Raw genomic sequence first — 6,748 nt, forward strand, 5'->3', positions numbered from 1 at the left:
TATTTATAATTCCTTGTTCTTCTGGAATCTGCCATCCCTCTCACTCTTACACTCTTTGTACCTACTCTTCCACAGGGCTCCCAGAGCTCTGAGGGAAGGATTTGATGGAGACATCACATTGAAGGCTGAGTGTTCTGAGGTCTCTCATTCTCTGGAAAATGTCTTTCTGTGGGATACTATATTTCCTCCTATCTGCTTCATGAGGAAGCTTCTCTGAGAGTGGCTAAACAAGGGCCCTGCTCTGTGAGTACAGAAGAATATTATTAGGAGACTCATTTTTTTCTTTTATAGACAGGTATTATTTGATTTTACCATAGGTCTCTGGGCAATTTAGCATCTGGATCTTGGTAAACCTACAACCTGGCTTTTTATTTGATAATGATGTCTAGGGAATGCATTGTTCAACATTATGGGGTAAGTTCTTTTAAAACTTTTTGCTTTCGTATGTATGTATGTATGTATGTATGTATATATGTATTATGTATGTCATAATGCATCTATAGTAGTAGTTTTCCATATGTCATTTTCAAAGGTCTTTTATGTTAGTTATCCATCTCCACATGTCGTCCTCTTCCTGTCCTTACGTTCCTACCATTTACGTCTTTTCCCGCTATTCCTGTTCATACCACTTGTTTTTTTTCCCCTTTCCTTGACATCCACCCACATTGCCAGTTACAAGATTCCTGTCTTCTACTGACATTCCAATTTAAACACACATATATGGAGATTGAAAATTAGCATTCATATATGAGAAAAAGTATTGGCATGTCTCTGTCTGCACACGTCAGCTTGCTCAGAATTATTGTTTCCAGTTAATCTATTTACTCAAAAATTCCATAATTTCAGCACGGATGGAGAGGAGCCCGCAAAGTCCTGTCAGCCGCTTAGGAGATAATGCAACCGACAGCTTCTGGGGAGGAAGGAGCAGTCTTCTTACTGAATGCATTCCTTAAGTAGCTTCTCACGCAGCCATGGGCACTAAGTGAAACCAGTGAGTTTAAAAATAAAAGCACAGAAAGTTGGAAAAGCTTATTGTTGGACAATATAGGAGAGAAACTGGAGGGCAGGAAAAATGAATTGGTTTGAACTAAATGCATCATAAGTACACACACACACACACACACACACACACACACACACATATATATGTGTGTGTATCTGTAATGGGACACAAGAACTCACCAGATGACCCTGTATTTGCATTTCATACTATAAGAGTTACTTTAACAAAAATAGAAAATCATAGACTATGACAACAAGTCATTCAGCATTAATTTTACATCTTTTAAGTAAATCACCATGTTTCAGTTTAGCAAAACGTACCTTATAAAGAACTTATCAGCTCATGAATTACTTCATTTTATCTAATCTTTTTGATATTTTCTTTATTTACATTTCAAATGTTATTCCCTTTCCTGGTCGCCCAAAACCCCCCAATTCCATTTCCCCTCCCCCTGATTTTATGAGGTTGTTCCCCCACCCACCCACCCACCCATTTCTACCTCCACCCTCGAATTTCCCTATACTGGAACATCAAGCCTTCAGAGGACCAAGAGCGTCTCGTCCCACTGATGCCTGTCGAGGCCATTCTCTGCTATATATGCAGCTGGAGCCATGAATCACTCCATGTGTACTCCTTAGTTGGTAGTTTAGTCCCTGGGATATCTGGGGGTTCTGGTTGGTAAATATTATTGTTGCAAACTTCTTAAGCTCTTTCAGTCCTTTATCTAACTCCTCCATGTGGGACCCCATTGGAGACCCTGTGCTCAGTCCAATGGCTGGCTGTGAGCATCCACTCTATATTTGTCGGGCTCTGGCAGAGCCAATCAGGAGACAGATTTATCAAGCTCCTGTCAGTATGCACTTCTTAGCATCCATAATAGTGTCTGGGTTTGGTGACTGTATATGGGATGAAACCCAGATGGGGCAGTCTCTGGATGGCCTTTCCTTCTGTCTCTGTTCCACATTTTGTCTACATATTTGCTCCCATGAGTATTTTGTTCTTCCTTCTAAGAAGGACTGAAGCACCCACACTTTGGCCTTCCTTCTTCTTGAGCTTCATGTGGTCTGTGAATTGTATATCAGGTATTTCAAGCATTTGGACTAATATCCACTTATCAATGAGTGCATACCATGTGTGTTCTTTTGTGACTGGGTTATCTTACTCAGGATGAAATTTTCTAATTCTTTCCATTTGCCTAAGAATTTCATGTATTCATTGTTTTTAATAGCTGAATAATACTCCATTGTGTAAATGTACCACGTTATCTCTATCCATTTCTCTGTTAAGGGACATTCAGATTCTTTCCAGTTTCTGGCTATTACATATAAGGGTGCTACAAACATAGTGGAGCATGTGTCCTTGTTATATGTTGGATAATCTTTTGGGTATATGTTCTGGAGCGGTTTAGCTGGATCTTCAGGTAATACTATGTTCAATTTTCTGAGGAACCACCAGACTGATATCCAGAGTAGTTGTACCATATTGGAACACCACAAACAAAGGAGGAGTGTCCTTCTTTCTCCACATCCTCACCAGCATCTGCTGTCACCTGAATTTTTGATCTTAAGGATTCTGACTGGCTGGAGGTGGAATTTCAGGGTTGTTTTGATTTGAATTTCCCTGATGACTACGGGTGTTGAACATTTCTTTAGGAACTTCTCGGCCATTCAATATGCTCCAAATGCAAGGGCACCTACATTCATCAAAGACACTATACTAAAGATGAAATCACACATTGAACCTCATACAATAATAGTGGGGGACTTCAACACCCCACTCTTAGCAATGGATCATGGAATCAGAAAATAAACAAAGACACAGTGAAACTAACAGAAGTTATGAACATTTAACAGATATCTATAGAGCATTTCATCCTAAAACATAAGAATAAATATCTTATTCTCAGCACCTCAGGGACCTTCTCCAAAATTGACCATATAATTGGTTACGAAACAGGCCACAACAGATGCAAGATGATTGAACTGATCCCATGCATTCTATCAGATCACCACAGACTAAGGCTGCTCTTCAATAACATCGAAAACAACAGAAAGCCCACATACACTTGGAAGCTGAACAATGCTCTACTCAATGGTAACTTGGTTGAGAAAGAAATAAAGAAAGAAAATAAAGACTTTAAAATTTAACGAAACTGGAGGCACATCATACCAAAACCTTACGGAACACAATGAAAGCAGTGCTAAGAGGAAAACTTATAGCTCTGAGTGCCTACAAAAAGAAACTAGAGTGACAATATACTTTCACCTTGACAGCACAACTGAAAGCTCTAGAACAAAAAGAAGCAAATACACCCAAGAAGAGTAGACAGCAGGAAATTGTTAAACTCATGGTTAAAATCAACCAAGTAGAAACAAAAAGCACTATACAAAGAATAAACACAACCAGGAGCTGTTTCTTTAAGAAAATCAACAAGATAGATAAACCCTTAGCCAGACTAACCAGAGGGCACAGAGACAGTATCCAAATAAATAAAATCAGAAATGAAAAGGGAAACAAAACAACGGAAACTAAGGAAATTCAAACAATCATTGGATCCTACTTCAAAGGCCTATATTCAACAAAATTTGAAAATCTGGATGAAAGAGACAATTTTCTAGACAGATATCAGGGGCCAAATCAGGATCAAATAAACCATCTAAACTGTCTCATAACCTCTAAAGAAATAGAAGCAGTCATTAAGTCTCCCAACAACAACAACAACAACAAATCATCCCAGGACCAAGTGTGTTTAGTGCAGAGTTCTATCACACCTTCAAAGAAGACCTAACACCAGTATTCTTTAAACTGTTCTACAAAATAAAAACAGAAGAAACACTACACAATTCAATTCGTTCTATGAGGCCACAATTATGTTTATACCTAAACCACACAAAGACCCAGCGAAGAAAGAAATTCAGACCAATTTCCCTTATGAACATCGATGCAAAAATACTCAATAAAATTCTCGCAAACCACAGCCAAGAACACATCAAAACAATCATTCACCACGATCAAGTAGGCTTCATCCCAGGGATGTAGGGATGGTTCAATATTAGGAAATCCATCAATGTAATCCACTATGTAAACAAACTCAAAGGGAAAAAAAAGTTAGATCATCATGTCACTAGATGCTGAGAAAGCTTTTGACAAAATTCAACATCCCTTCATGGTAAAAGTCTTAGAAAGATCAGGGATTCAATGACCATACCTAAACATAGTAAAAGCAATATACAGCAAACCAGTAGCTAACATCAAACTAAACAGAGAAAAACTTGAAGCAATCCCACTAAAATCAGGGACTAGACAAGGCTGCCACTCTCTCCCTACCTATTCAATATAGTACTGGAAGTCCTAGCCAGAACAATTAGACAACAAAAGGAAGTCAAAGGGATACAAATAGAAAATGAAGAAGTCAAAATTTAACTATTTGCAGATGATATGATAGTATACTTAAGTGACCCCAAATATTCCACCAGAGAACTCCTAAACTTGATAAACAACTTCAGCAAAGTGACTGGATATACAGATAACTTCATTTTAAAAATAGGTATCTCTGTGGTGAAACATAACCAGAAGATAAGGTCTATACACTGTATGCCTAGCAATTACTAACTTATAACTTAGTGGGTCCTTTGCAACAGCCTATAAAAGGCACTCGGGCCTTTTTCTCCTATATAGCCTGGCTCTCAGAGAAAATGTTTCCTGTCTCTTGTGAAATAGCAACAGTGAAGGGTCAGTTACAAATCAGTGAGTAGTATTTATTGTTTGAATGTACGACTCAAAGTCTATGGTTTTGGAATTTGATGCCCAAAATAAGTGTGTCTACAAATAGAACACAGAAGCTGCATTGGATTAATTAATGTTGCCACTGAAGGTACACATTAGCTACCACACAACCAGATATGACTAACTTTGGCTCACTTTCTTGAACTTGTCTGTCTTTTGCCATTTGTGATGGTTCTCAACACATGTGGAATTTGAATATTCCATTCTAGAACTGTAAGAAATATATGCTGCTTTGGACCACTCATTGTCAGGCATTCTATTATAGAAGATCAGCAAAATAGAAAAGGGTTGAAACTATCAACACAGTTATTATAAAGATCATAAGTCCTCTATTTAAGGGTGGTTGTTAAATTTCCAATGAAGAGAAAGATATGTTATTTCTTCCCATAAATTGTGTGCATTAAGTTGTGACATTCCAGATTTTTATTCTTAGACTACTCTGCTTATATTATTTTTAAAGGTGTGTACATTTAGAAGCTAATAATTTCATGCACATACAGAAAAATCAAGGCCTGCTGTGCATAGCACTAAATATCTCCTTATACCTCTTGATATTCCTTACCTGCTTTGCATTCATTCCAACTGCATTTTTCAAGTCTGTTCATAAAATATATACATGATATTCTGTAGCTTTCCTTCTCATTGATTTACTTCTGACTTCTGAAGAATCATGTGTTGTCTATCACATTCATTAGTAGTGACCCAATAAATGTTACCATCCCACAACTAATGAAAAACCCATTTTTTATACTAGGCAAAGAATTTTATTAACCTTTTCCAAACTTTATTCCCAGGCTTTTTCAGCTTAATTTGCCGCAAAGAATGAATTAGATATAAGCGAAAACTTAAAAGAGCTGCACTACCCGGGGGGCTTGGGCTTAAAACTATTAAAGATCTATATTTCACCAGGTCCATAATAAACAAAAAAAATTAAACGAGCTGATATAAAGTAGCAGCTCCTGTAACTTCTGCAAATGTTACCTTCTTCCGAAGTTGCCTTAAATCTGTTTGCCTCATTCTTAGAAACCTCATCAAAATTCTCCACCAGATCTGGAACTTTATCATCGTCATCTTCTCCACGAGCAAGAAGTGGTGCTTTTCCATCCACAGATAGTTTGGGCAGAGCTTCAGCCAGTCCTTAAGCTAGTCAGACTGTCTGCACCAAGCTGGTTTAGGATGCTGGAAAGCATTTCTTTCAGTTGCTTTGTCTTAGCGTGGCCTTTAATGGTGAAGGTGTTTGCTGCCAGAGATGCCTGAACTTTAGGGTTGTTAAAATGGATCACTGTTCCTTGGTTTGTAAATATGTTCACCTCTTCAATCCAGAGATACTGTTTATCCCTGACTTCTTTAAGGAGAACTGCAGTTTTTTATTGTCTGCTGTGGCTGTTCTGTGAACCACCTTTTTCTTTCTATAAGCAGTTCCTTTCCCACCAATGCGCACTTGTGCTTGCAGTTTGACAAGTTTTTCCTAGTTCATGATCATTTCTTTCATCTTGCCAGAGTGGAAATGGGACCGCGCGGGGAACTAAGGTTCATGCTCAGGGGATCTTGGGCAGACCAGCTGAGACAAGGTGCACACACACAGGGACACAAGATGGCAGCTAGGGGGAGACTGGAAGTAACACCGAAAAAGCCATTTTTAAATATAAAGGTAAACATTTCTGCTTATTGACAGATTACATACTACATAAGGCAGTTTCCTGTTTTCTAAAATTCTGAACTAACAATGATTATAAAACTTCAGATTTATTATCTTTCAAAGGCTGGCTATTATTTGAATGCGAGGATTAATGCAAGAAAGCTCACATTTTGCAGAATTCCTTTTTTCTTGTTCATCTTCCTGTACAATTGTCTGAATGAATATCATTGGACCTTGTAATAGTATGATGGAAATACTCATTGATCCTAATAAATTGCATATGCCTTTCAAAAGCGGTATGTATAAATAGAAATATAAAA

The 6,748-nt window shown here is 37.8% G+C and overlaps 1 pseudogene; it reads right to left on the minus strand.

The window, feature by feature from the left end:
* Positions 1-3,787: 3,787 nt before the first annotated feature.
* Positions 3,788-6,281, minus strand: LOC114632244 (annotated as a pseudogene).
* Between the last annotated feature and the right edge of the window lie 467 nt (positions 6,282-6,748).

Source organism: Grammomys surdaster, unplaced genomic scaffold (genome assembly GCF_004785775.1).
Source record: "Grammomys surdaster isolate TR1022 unplaced genomic scaffold, NIH_TR_1.0 372, whole genome shotgun sequence".
NCBI lineage: Eukaryota > Metazoa > Chordata > Mammalia > Rodentia > Muridae > Grammomys > Grammomys surdaster.